The sequence below is a fragment of the Physeter macrocephalus genome, chromosome 21, assembly GCF_002837175.3.
Source record: "Physeter macrocephalus isolate SW-GA chromosome 21, ASM283717v5, whole genome shotgun sequence".
Taxonomy (NCBI): domain Eukaryota; kingdom Metazoa; phylum Chordata; class Mammalia; order Artiodactyla; family Physeteridae; genus Physeter; species Physeter macrocephalus.
This window is the reverse complement of record NC_041234.1, coordinates 11,028,775-11,043,170: the sequence shown is the minus strand read 5'-3', so window position 1 is coordinate 11,043,170 and position 14,396 is coordinate 11,028,775.

Below are 14,396 nucleotides of genomic sequence, written 5' to 3'. Positions count from 1 at the left end.
CTCATGTATGCTGGACACATACAGAAGCCCTGACTTCCGTATGAAGTATGAGGTTTCTATACCCTAAAAAGTGAAAATAATAATTTAGGAAAAAACCCTCTGTTCCATCTTGTTAAGTTAAACTAGGTTATTGCAGCACTTTAGCTTTCAGTTTTTGAAACCAGAAGAGGCGGTCTTTGAATCTTATGCCACCTGTTTCTAGCTTTCTGTCCTCAGACACATTAACTGGACCTTGTCAAGTCTTAATAAAAGTCAACTGTAAAATACTGCTACTAAGAATTCCTATCTCACAAAGTTTGTGTGAGGATCAGATGACATAATGTATATTATGCATTTAAAAGAATAGCTGGTATATATTAAGTATTAGCTAAAATACCAATTTGCAGGTGTTTTAACACCAAAACATCCAGGTCAGATAACTATTTTCTAACCACCACATTAGTACATTTCCTATTATTCCTGTTGTTTATACAGTCCCTTTTTTGCCTGATCCTTTGTAACCAGTTCTTAGTTTTCCAAATGTTCCTCCATATCCAAGTGGCTTCCTTAGATTTTATGAAAGAAAAGGATCTCAACATTACAACTCTTTAAAGCTTTCTAATATGGGAATTTTCAGATGAATACAGAACTATAGAGAAAAGTAAAATTAACTGACTCTTTATACCATATATAGCCTCAACAGTTATCAACATTTTGCAAATCTTGTTTCTCTATTTATTGAGAACTAAGACCATCTATATCAACATGACTTAATCGTTTTATTTTCTTTCCAGGAAAACTTTGCTTTGGAAAGATAAGATTGTAAATTTATTAAAATAACTATATCATTTGCCTCAAGAAATCCCTACAAATCAGTTTATCAAAGATAATAATCTGTTCATCTGGGCAAACATCTCACTTATTAAATAACAATTTCCTTATGAATACTTGCTTTAAGACCCTTGCTACCTTACTGTGTCCACTAGTCCTAAATTATAATATTATGATCTTTGTCCAATTTCATTCAGTTCCCTGCTTTAAACCACTTGAGCCTGAGACACTGGTAAGAGTTTTTCAACATGGCATTCTCCCTTACCAAAATGATTTTGAACAAACTTAGTGTTGCTCTGTTAACAGGTTGTCAGGTGATACTTTGTGGAAATCAGTGCCCACATGTATGATGTGTGTGTGTGTATGTGTGTAAGTAAACAGTTTTTGGAGAAGTTAAAAGTAAAACAAAGATATCATGTCATTTCAACTGCAGCATTTTCAGTTGGCATCTCTAACTGATCAGGGCATTTACAATACTACATTCACCATCCCATTATCATACTTAAACATAATTAAAGATTATTTTTTAAATCAACTACAACTCAATCTGTATTTATTTCCCTGATTATCTCAAAGACAATTTAAAAAATTTGTTTTCTTTTAAATTAGGATTCAAATAAATTTCATACATTTGGTTACTAGGTCTCTAAAGTCTTTTATTCCATAACACTGTCCTCACTTAAAAAAAAAAAAAGCCATTGATTTATTGGCTAAACCACGTCATTTGTTCTGTAAAAAGACCTATATTCTAAGTTTTACTTTTTTCTCATGGTATGCTTTTTCTTTCTATTCTACATATTACCCCCCTTATTTCCTGTAAACTTCAGATAGATCTATGGGCTTTCTTATATTCGGGAACAATATTTTAACAACATATCTTTTGGAGGTTCTGTGTATTTCCTACTATATCTTATCAGTAGACATATAATGTAGGGTTGTCCAACTGTTAGTTATAGTAAGACTAATCACTGGGTTCATGTGGTATCAGTGTTATCCCTCAGTTATAAATTTCTCCATCAGAACCTTACCTAAAGGATTGAGCATCCATTGAAGTTTACTGACTACTTCCATTATTTCATTGGATTTTAAAATTGTAATTTTATAATACTCTCCTTCTTTCTGTATTTATTAGCTAAAATTCTCTTCCAAAGAACTTCCCTCATCAAGTATTTGATTACTCTGACATAGAGTTTGTATGGGAAATGAAGGATAAATTTTGATAATTTCCTTCTACTTATGAATTTTCAGAGCAATGAAATTGTGCCCTAGCAACATCCAGTGATGACCAATAAGGATTTTTTTGAGCAACATTATGAACTGATTTTTTTTTTAATGTTTGATGCATTTGCAACTAAAACAAATTGTTCCTTAAAGGCCATCAGAGGCCCTTTATTTTATTTTTTAAAATTTAAATGTAAAATTCTCAAGGACACATTCACAATTCTTGACTATACATATCAGTAAATTATCACAGTGATTATGCTTATGTGACCATCACCCATTCTAAAAAAAATAATGAAATATTATTAATTCCCCCTTTTTGTCCCACCCTAATCTCTATAATTTCTGTTTTTTAAAATTACTTTTTATTGGAGTATAGTTGATTTGCAATGTTGTATTTGTTTCTGTTGTACAGCAAAGTGATTCAGTTATACATATACATATATCCACTCTTTTTGAGACTCTATTCCCATATAGGTCATTACAGAGTATTGAGTAGAAGTAGGTTATTAGTTATCAATTTTATATATAGTAGTGTGTCTATGTCAATACCAATCTCTATAATTTCTTCCTTACCATAGGTTACCACTATTATGATTTAACAGTATAGATTAGTTTTCCTTATTTTTGAACTGAAATAATGGAATTGTCCAGTATATATCCTTCTGTGGATGGGTGTTTTTACTCAACATTATTTTTGTGAGATTCATCCTTGATGATGCAAGAAGCATCAGTTTGGTCACATTCATTGTGTTCACTCAGTGCATGAATATAATCCAATATATTAGTCTGTTTGTTCACCAGTACTATGCTGTCATAAATATTTTAGCTCTATCATAAGTGTTGATATACAATAACTCCTCCCAGTTTGTTAAGATTGATTTGGGTTTTTTGTTGTTGTTGTTTTTTTTGTGGTACGTGGGCCTCTCACTGTTGTGGCCTCTCCTGTTGCGGAGCACAGGCTCCGGACGCGCAGGCTCAGCGGCCATGGCTCACTGGCCCAGCTGCTCCGCGGCATGTGGGATCTTCCCGGACCGGGGCACGAACCCGTGTCCCCTGCATCGGCAGGCGGACTCTCAACCACTGCGCCACCAGGGAAGCCCTGATTTGGGGTTTTTTTTCCATATAAATTTTAGAATCATCTGGTTCATTTCCACTCAGGAAAAAAGAAAACCAAATTAAAAACCTACTGGAATTTTTATTGTAAATTTAATGGTTCTACAGATCAGTTTGGGAAGAATTGTCACACCTATAATGCTGGATATTCCAATACATGGCTAATTCTGATTTACATAAACCTTCACAATCCATTATACACATTCTTCCTAGTTAATGACTATTTCAAGTATTTCTGTCTGCTAAAGTGATTTTTTCCAATTTTTCTTTTTATAGATAGCATTATGTCAATTATTTATTTTTGTTCTTAAATATAAAATTATACTGTAATAGTTAACATAATTTTCTGCCTACACGTGGTTTTCCTGTTATCCCCAAATAATTTCCATTCTTACACTCCAGACCCTTGTGGATTTTTCCATTAAAGTTAATGATGGTAGATATGATACACTTAAAGTTTTAGGGAGACATAATGTACAATCACCAAATGACTCCATTAAAGTTTATGGTGTGTCTGCCTGTTAGATTAGGATACTGTACTGTAATAGCTAGCTATTTTTAGTGTGATGTTACTTGGTTTGGGTTTTTTTTTTCTCTAGCTATATCTACATGATTCATGATTCCAGTGTTTATTTCACTAAATTAATTGTCTCTAAAACCATATAGATTCTGACATAGCCTTGTGTTTTCCTCATGTTATTATTCTTTCCTTCTGTCCCTCTGGGCTTGCTTTGCTTAGGTTAATGCTGAATCATTTGAACTAATGTTTGAAAGAATAGAGGAAGAGCATTTTTTTTTAAAGCAGCAATTATTTTGACTTGCCTCTAGTGATTTCAGTAAATATATTTTAGTTATCATTTAATAGTTTTATCTCTTCATTGCTTGGTTAAAAAAGCTTTTATGTCTATTTAGCAGATAAAAGCCTAGCTATTCTTTTTCAAACTTCAGCTGTTCAAAAAGAACAAGTTCAGAGAAGACTTTACTTTTTTCCTTAGGTTATCCTGTCTGAGATCAAATGTTATTTGTCACTTTCGAAATGTTTTTAGCAGCCAAACTGGCATTTCAGTTCTTTGAGAACATCCTGCATAATTTTCTGATACATCACAGAAATTTTATTTAAAATAAAGTGAACTTTGATCTCAAACCCTGTCTCCATTGAAGATTTCAATAAAGTGCTTGATCAAAAGGTCTTGACAGTTTGAAATGGACTATGAATTGTTGTCAGAATCTGCACAATCAGACTGAAAATTTCCTGAGGAAAAAAATAATCTTTGTGGAGTCATAGTTCTTACTCAGGCACAAGTATCTTAAACGCCTGAAATTTTTCCTTAAAATAATTAAGGTAGGAGGGAGCCATAAGCTCAAGAACAGGGCTTCTCTTCCTCAGCACTACTGACATTTGGGGTCAGAAAATTATTTCTTGTGTGGTGTTCTTCTCTATGCTGTAGGAAGTTTAGTAGTATCTTTGGCCTTTACCCACTAAATGAAAGTACCACCCATCTCCACCCAGTTGAAATAACCAAAAATGTCTACAAACACTGCTAAATGGTCTGTGGGGGGCCAAATCACCACTTGACCGAGCACCACTACTCTAGCATGTAATAGCTATAACTATTTATAGGAGATTTTTTTGTTAATTTGTCTCCCTGTTCCTATTAGAGAAGTGAGCTGAAGAGTAGCAGCTTAGTCTCTTTGGAAGAAGAGTTTCTGGAAGAATTAAATATCAATTCTTTGTCCCTAATCCAACCCATCTCTGTGGGGGAAAGTAAAAATAGGTGATCTGTAAGGATATTCTCATGAATAAAGGAAACAGATCCTGAAAGATCAAAGACAGAGCATACATCAGGAAAATATAGCCCACATTAATCCAACCAACATTTCAGAAATACCTGATAGAAAGAATACAAGAGGACAAATATTATGTGCTAAAGTGTAAGAAAGCCAGGATTCACCATGCTCTAATGAAAAGACAAAAGTAACTGAAAGAAGAGGTAGATAAAAGTAGGTGAAACAAGTGAAATTAGAAATAAGAAAAGATTGCAGGGCAAATAAAATTGAGTCGCAGTTTACAAATCCATTCTGGAAAAAATAAAAAACAGAATATACAATATTGTGCATATTCACATTTGTTCAGTGATAAACTTTTTGCTTTATATTTGCTGTATTATTTAATTTTCACAACAATCTATGAATTAGGCAATATGAACCAAGGTAGTGTTAATGAGAAGTAAAACCAGATTGTAATTGAAATGCTCTATTATACATGAGTTGCTTGAGAAGTTATAAAACATCAAGAAAAAGACAAAGAGATTACTATATGCAGAGGTGGTTGTTATGACAAGGGTGGGTAACGTAAATACAAAATACAGAAATAGATGAAGAGACAAAAGACAGAGAAATAATTACGAATTGATCAATGTAACAAATGATGAGAAGTTGCTTCTTGAACAACAATAACAACAAAAAGCAAACTGTGGGTGAACATCAAAACGGTTGCTGAACACTAGCAAAATCAGTGTAAGGAAAACTACGTCTAGATACTTTGTCAGATAAGATACATTCCAAAGTTAGGTGTAAAAGTCTATAACATCCAGGAAGAGGGAGAGAGAAAGATTAGAAAAGAATGAAAACAAGACTACCTTTAGACATTTTTTTTCAATGTGAAGTACCAAAAGACAGTGAATTCATGCTTTTAGACTTCCTAGAGGGAAAATATGGTAACCTGAGAATCTCAGATTAAGATCTAAGATAAATTGTTTTTCATTCATGGACACAAATAATTTAATCCTTGAAGAGTAAAGAGTTTAGAAAATATACTACCCATGCATCTTCCCTCAAAATACCACTTGAAGACTTTTTCCAAAATTAATTAATACTAAATTCTACACTAGTTAAATCATGACATAAATTGACTTTCCTGAACAGGCTGAATGCCCTGAATGCAATATATCTCTGGATGATTTATTGCCAAATGGGTTCTGCTGCTCAAAGTGCATGTTTTTCAATGCCTGCTGAAGTTTTCTCCCAACAATAATTACAGGATTGGTCTAGTACTAGAAGGTTTCTTATTTGTTTGTTTTATTTTGCTTAATTTCTCATGTGTCTTTCATCTCACAGTTTAGTGGAAAAATCTTGTCATTTTTGAGGATGACAGAAACGAATTACTTTTGCTGTCCTAAACCAGTAATTGGTAATAATGACTAAACTGTTTTGGAGACCTTGCTGGATGAAATTGCACACAAAATGAGTTTTCTCTCTATCCACAAGAGCACACTTGAATAGAAAATTATAACAGCCTCTTTCTTTTTTTTTTTCCTTGTGGCTGCGTTGGGTCTTCATTGCTGCATGTAGGCTTTCTCTAGTTGCAGCGAGCGGGGGCTACTCTTCGTTGCGGTGCGCGGGCTTCTCATTGCAGTGGCTTCTCTTGTTGCAGAGTACGGGCTCTAGGCACACAGGCTTCAGTAGTTGCAGCACGCGGGCTCAGTAGTTGCAGCTCATGGGCTCTAGCGTGTGCAAGCTTCAGTAGTTGTGGTGCACAAGCTCTAGAGCACAGGCTCAGTAGTTGTGGCACATGGGCTTAGTTGCTCCATGGCATGTGGGATCTTCCCAGACCAGGGATCGAACCCATATCCCCTGCACTGGCAAGCGGATTCTTAACCACTCTGCCACCAGGTAACTCCCTAGCCTCACTCTTGTTAGAGACATATGATGATTGTCTGCAACTGTAAATATTATATTGGATAAGTTGAGCCATTTTTTATTACTTTATTTTTGTCCCTACCATTTAAAAATCTTCAATGTAGGGTTTATGAATATTCCCAAGTTAACTCTTTTTAAAAATCGAGTATGAATAATATAAACTATATAAAAATATGCAGTAATAAGGATAATAAAGAAATGTACTAAAATGTGTCATTATATCTGGGTGGTGGGATTTTGTGTGATGGTTTTTCATCATCATTATAATTTCCCATATTTTTAGAAATAACTTTTATAATAGTAATAATTTATATCCAATTGATTACAAATGATATTCATTAGAGATACAGAGAAAAATGTATCAAGGCACAAATATTTTGTCAGGGTGGGGAAATGATATTTTTTCTTTCATCTGATTTTCTGTATTTTCTAACCATATCTCAAGAGTCAGCTGCCATCCTTCCCACACCAAAGAAAGCAAGTGATGCCTTTCTCCATTATACATGGGAAAACCCTCAAATTATCTCTCAGGCATTGTGCTTTTATCTTCTCTGCACTGTTTATATTCCCTCACCCACCCCAATATATCCCTACTCTAAGGTGCTTTTTCTTCTCCATGAAAGTCAATAAGAGACTAACTGAGGAATATCGTGGTTGTCTTTACTGGTCTTTCCACATCTCTAAGACACAAAGTAATCTGACCTCCTCCTGATGATTTGGGTCAATTACCCCTGTAAGTGTGATGACTCTTTTCCTAGTCTGCCAGAAGTGAGCAGGCATCGGCCATAGCTTAATGTTAAACGGGTTTCTTAGGAAATGGATTCCAAAACAAAGAGGGAGAGGGGAGGGGAAGGGAGATTTATCTTTTAACAAAAATTTTTTCCACTCCCCTCCTCCTCCCCCATCTTGGTGGTCAAAAATAAAACTAAAACTATATTCTTTGATAAAGAGTTAATGCAAAATAATGATGATGATGATGATGACACCCTTAGGGAAATTTAGATTTTCAATGACTAAAAATTAATATATAGGAACAACTAATATCCATTCAATTCTTGCTTCCGACTTACTCTGGTTCTCCTTTAAAGGTTATTGAAAGGTTAGTAAAGTTGGGATAATGGAAAACTCTAGATTGGGCTTGCCAGTATATTAGCAGTTTATAAGGTTTAGTTTAATGTGGTCTTGCTTCTTTCCTTTGATTAAGCTAGTTTGATTAGGCTAGTTTATGTATGTTGCTTGGGAATTATTTTTCAATGCTACTGTTTGTATGTCATAAAGAGAAGATTTCTACTTTTATAGGGGTCAAATCTGTATAAATACTTTCCTTCTGATTTCTTTATATTCATTTTGTTTATTTTCTAACATTTTAAAGTGAAATTTTATTAATTTGTTTTGTATTTTCTTTATTCTTATTGGACGGACTCAGTTGTTCTCTATATAGAACAACATCCTCTTAGATGTTACTATGTGTTCTTATTCCCACTATTTTGGGGATATTCTTCAGTGGAAGTTTTGACATTTTCTTTAACTTATTTATTTAGGATCCTGTATCTTTGGTTTGTTTCTTCTTTTCATGCTTGTTGAGCTTTTGATACCATTGTGACCACAAAGTTTTATCTGCTTCATGTTTACATTTTGGAATTCATTGCAGTTGTCTTTGGACATATGATATGGTCATTTGTTTCTGTAATGTATCTTTGATATCTGATGTTTAAAAAAGAAACAGGCTCAAAATGGAGTCACTTGTGCTAAGCTTCATGTCAGCAGACCACAACTTAATTTAAACTAATTACAGTTTCAGCCTCTCTCAAGAGTGGAATTTTTGACCAATCAGTCTGGAGTATCCTGATCAAAACTAGTGAAGCAATCTGTATGATACTCCCCCTCCCCCACCCTGACCTTCCCTCAAAGGAAGGTGACCTTGCCTGAAAGAATTCTTTTGTTTTTTACTTCCCAGTTTCACCCCCTTTCTGCCATTTTGTACAGTTCCTTGAAGTGCTTTTCTACTTGCTAAATTGGATGCTGCCTGATTCATGAATTGTTGAATAAAGAAAAATAGATCTTCAAGTTCACTCAGTTGAATTCTGTTTCTTAAAAGTGAAAAATAATTTATTCTAATTTTGTAGGGCATTAATTTTAAATGTAAATCTTTCTCATAGTTTTGTTTTTAATATTACTTAAATCTTTATATTCTTGGTTTTTTAAATTATGATCTGTCAAGAATTGAGATATTGGTATAAAAATCACATAAAAATTTAAAGTTTCTGTCAATTTCTTCTTGTTTTTACAAGTGCTTTATTTTATAAATCTAATGTTAAATGACCTTAATCATCATAAAATAAGTTCATTGTCCCACTTAATAATTCTGCCTTGAAATTATTGTGGATGTTAATACTGTATCTTTTTGTTTCATTGGCATGGTGTTTCTTTATTGTTTTCATTTATAGTCAGTTCTTTCAAGGCAATCACTGAGACAATATATGTTCACCTTTTTAATTTTTTGCTTCTTATTAATTTTATATATAAATTGTATCCCCTTTGTGTTTATTGTCAAAACTGATATGACTGGTCGTTCTTTTGAAAGGCCCATTTATTTTATTTTGTGACTTTAAGTTTCCTTTGTTTTGTTTTCTATTGCTGTGCTCTAAATTATGTACATTGTAAATTTTGTATTTTTATCTCACAGATTTTTTTTTTAAAAAGAATTAGGACAAATGCATCCTGTTTGATATCCCTTGTTTCCAGATGTTAAGAATGAATTCTTGTTTGAATTAAGTTAGCCATTCCTTCTTATCTACACAATTGGTATTCATTTTAATTCTGAGTCTTTCTTTAAAAATATGCTCTTTGTGGTACAAAAGTGACAATTTGCTTGTATCCTTGCAATTCAAGATTGTTTTTCTATTCTCTTATTTTCTGAAAGACTAGTCAGAATAGAATTTTCTGGTAAAATCTTTCTTGTTTTGATTCTGCTGTAGAAATTACTTCATTGGCATCTAACAGTTACAGTTGTAGAAGAGAGAATTGCAGTTAATGCAGCCTTTTTTCTATCCTTCCTGTGGTTAATATGATTCTCTCTGTGTGATTATAGTATTCAGTTCTTAGTATTGGAAATGTATAACTTCATAATATAGGTTTTGGGTTAGTTAATGTTTATTAAATAATCTTTTTAAGTGTTAAGACTTTCAATTGTGCATATTTATGTTTTTCTTCATTAAAAAAAAGGTTTTCCAGTCTATCTGTGTAATTAAAAGAAAAATTTTCCGTTTCTCTTAGTTTTTTCTTTAAGCATACTCATTTTCCTATCATCCTTTCTCTAGGAGTATTCACATTTTTGTCCTCAAATTCCATGGAATTTTCTCTAGTATACCTTAAATACCACTGATTTTTCTATTTTTTTAATGATAGTTTTTTTTTTAACATCTTTTTTTAAATTTTTTTTTTTTTTGGCTGCATTGGGTCTTTGTTGTGCGCGGGCTTTCTCTAGTTGCGGCAAGTGGGGGCTACTCTTCGTTGCAGTGCACAGGCTTCTCATTGCAGTGGCTTCTTTTGTTGCGGAACACAGGCTCTAGGCATGCGGGCTTCAGTAGTTGTGGCTCGCAGGCTCTAGAGCGCAGGCTCAGTAGTTGTGGCACACGGGCTTAGTTGCTCTGCAGCATGTGAGATCTTCCTGGACTAGGGCTCGAACTCCTGTCCCCTGCATTGGCCGGTGGATTCTTAACTACTGTGCCACCAGGGAAGCCCCTTAATAATAGTTTTGATACTACTGATTTATGCTTTTAATTTAAAGTTTTGCAATATTATTGTCTTTATTCTTAAATTGATTTTCATAATTTACCAGTTGCTCTTGAAGGGGAGCAGAGTTTGCCACCACAAAACATGCTTCTTTGGCTAAGGGTTATTTTGACCTTGTTATTTTTAAAAAACAGCAGTCACTTGTGAAACTCTGAAAGCCAAGTAGAAGTTATCCTTTTATAAGAGATATTTACATGTATAAGGGAAATCTCCATTTGTAAGGGTGTCCTCCCTGTCTGTAGTGGAAGAGAAGGATGATTAAATCTCTGTAAACTCTTATCATTGGAAAAGTCAAGGACTTAAATCTGCATATCAAGCTTACCATTGTTACTTGTTACTGTGGGTTTCCTGATAGTGTCCCATTAACAGCACCTCTCCCCCAACATCTTTGCTTGAGATGGTATTTAAGGTGATGGCTTAGGCCATTTGGGGGAGTTACTCACTTTCCCTGGGTATTTCCCACATATATAGGAAGTATGTATGCTATTAAACTTCTGTTTGTTTTTATCCTGTAAATATGTCTTTTTCACAGGTGGAGCTCAGGAAAAATTATTTTTTCTCCCCTATACTTTCTCTCTAGTTTAATTATTAACTCATCCCTGTCTATTTTGTGGAATCCAGTGTCAGGGAGGAAGAAATTTTCCCCTACCCTTCTAGGTTCTTATAGCTGGTCTAAGAATTAAATTGACATGAGACAGATTAACAGGAGAAAATGAAACAAGATTTAATAACATATATACATGGGAGAGACCCAGAAAAACTGAGTAACTTGCCAAAATGGCCAAAACCCTCACCTTAATTACCATCCTCAGCTACAAACAAAAGAGAATGCTGAGAATGGGGATAGTTGTGGGAGGTTACCAGGAAAAGTATGATAAACAAGGGTGATTGTGAAGCAGATTTAAGTCATTGCCTTCTCCATTGATAAGAGTTTCTGTTTGGTCATCCTCCTCTTTCAGGTACAGAGAGGGAGACAGGCTTACAAATGGTGATTTCCCTTACAAATGTAAATATTTTATACAAAAGGGCAACTACTCCTTGGTTTTCAGAGTCATTCCTCTGTCTGCTGTTTCTCAGAAAATAACCAGCTTAACACAATTAATACACCAAAGAGACATATATTAAGTTGGCAAATTCTGCTCCCCTACACCAGAAACATAAAAATAAAAATCTGCTCCCTCTGTTTTTTTTCTATGGTTTTTGTTGTTGTTGCTGTTTTGGAGGGAGGGGAAGCAGAGGGCAATCATTTTGTTTACTGTACCCAACTGGATTCCACACAAATGTGGGTGGCATTTGCTTGACACCTCTTCCAGGTGATGCAAACAATTTTTAAGATGAAAACCTTTAAATCTGAGCTCAGAAATTGGAAGCTGATAATTTATTTTCCATGTTAAGCTGTTAAGTTATTCAAGGTCAGTGAAAAGAAAATTCGCTACCTGGTTCCTTCCTACTGGGGTCTTTGTCTTCCTATATTTTCTGTCTGAATATTTTACAGATTATATTATGAAAAATTTTAAACCTAAAGCAAAGTTTAAAGAATTTTACTGTGAACTTCCATATTCCCAAGACTGTAGTATTAACATTTAATTATACATTTAAAATTACACATCTAACAATTCATCTGTCTACATGATTAATCCATCTTAATTTTTATGCATTTCAAATTGATATTCAGATATTAGTACTTGGTTCTCTAACTACTTCAGCAGGTATATCCTTAACTAAAGTGAAATTTGTTTGCCATGCATTAAAAAACAAAATTCAACTCAGTAAATGTAAAGATCAAACTGACTTTATTCAATAATTCATGAATCAGGCAGCATCCCATTCAGCAAATAGAAAGGAGCTCCAAGGAGCTGTGCAAAATGGAAGGCTTTCATAGATAGGGACAAGGAGAAACAGATTACTTAGTTTTTCTTTGGGGGATAGAAAGGGTTGTTGACTTAAAAGAGTCACACAGTGTAAAAGCATGAGTGGAGTTTATTCAGTGTCTTACTGAGGACTGTAGCCTGGGAGGCACCCACTCAGATAGCTCTGAGAAACTGTTCTGAAGAGGTAAGAGGGGAGGTCAGTATATATGTGATTCTGGTGAATGGGGTGTGTGCAACCAAGCACACATCTCGGTAGAAAATTGCTGCTAGTCACAGGATCAGATATCTTAGTTAATGGGTTTAGTGCTTTCTAAGTATGAGAAGATACAACAACACAGGTTCATAAAAAAATTTTCTTCTGAAAATATCTAACTATCTGAAGGGCTGTTCTAACAGTTTTCCTAGAGCACACAGTGTGTCATTCCTGATTTCCACCTTGAACTCCTTTCAGGGTGGTTTTGTGATATTTTATGTCTCAGTAGAAGACTGGGTTACACAGGTATCTGCACTTGTCAAAATTCACCAAATGTGTATTTAAGATTAAAACAAATTTCACCAGCTCCTTATAGAGCTGGATGGCAAGCAACATTCTTTAGTCAGCAAGGTCTTAGGGGGATTACCTCACTAGTGCTGACCAGAAAATTCCAGACTGACAGGCTTAGGTTACATTCCTGGGAAAGGTTGAAACTGCAATTAGGTTAGGTATTAAGTCTTCATTTCCTGATGTGGGGCTTAGCACAAGTGACTCATTTTGGGGGCCTGTTGCTTCTTTTTTTAACAAGTTTTCTCTTTTGATGTGAAATTTGTTTTAATCTTAAATACACATTTGGTGAATTTTGACAAGTGCAGATACCTGTGTAACCCAGTCTTCTATTGAGACATAAAATATCACAAAACCACAATAAGTTCCTTCATTCCCCTTCCTAGAAAACCCTGGCCTTTACCCTCCCAGATATAATGTTTTTTTTAATTGGAGTATAGTTGGTTTACAGTGTTGTGTTAGTTTCAGGTGTACAGCAAAGTGATTCAGTTATACATATACATATATCTACTCTTTTTAAGATTCTTTTCCCATATAGGTCATTACAGAGTATTGAGTAGAGTTCCCTGTGTTATACAGTAGACCCTTATTAGTTGTCTATTTTATATACAGTAGTGTGTATATGTCAATCCCAATCTCCCAATCTATCCTTCCCCCCCGCTTTCCCCCCTGGTAACCATAAGTTTGTTTTCTACATCTGTGAGTCTATTTCTGTTTTGTAAATGAGTTCATTTGTATCATATATTTTAGATTACACATATAAGTGATTTCATATGATATTTATCTTTGTCTGACTTACTTCACTTAGTACGATAATCTCTAGGTCCATCCATGTTGCTACAAATGGCATTATTTCATTCTTTTTTATGGCTGAGTAATATTCCATTGTATATAAGTACCACATCTTTTTAAAAAATTTATTTAGAATGATGCAAATTAGGAAATTAAATATTCAATATAAAATGAAATAGATGTGAATATAAAGTTCACAGTTGAAACATCATTATCTCTTTCATTAGTGCTTCTGTTTATATTTTCTGTCATACTATTTTTAATTGACTGCAAGTCATTTTTTTTTCCTTTGAATAGGCTACTTTTAAATTTTTTTTAATTTTTTTAAAAATTGGGGTATAGTTATTTTACAATGTTGTGTTAGTTTCTACTGGACAGAGAAGTGGAGTTCCCTGTGCTATACAGCAGGTATACATATTAGTGTATATATGTCAATCCCAATCTCCCAATTCACCTCAGCCCCCTTCCCCCCTTGGTGTTCATACATTTGTTTTCTACATTTGTGTCTCTATTTCTGCCTTGCAAACTGGTTAATCTGTACCATTTTTCTA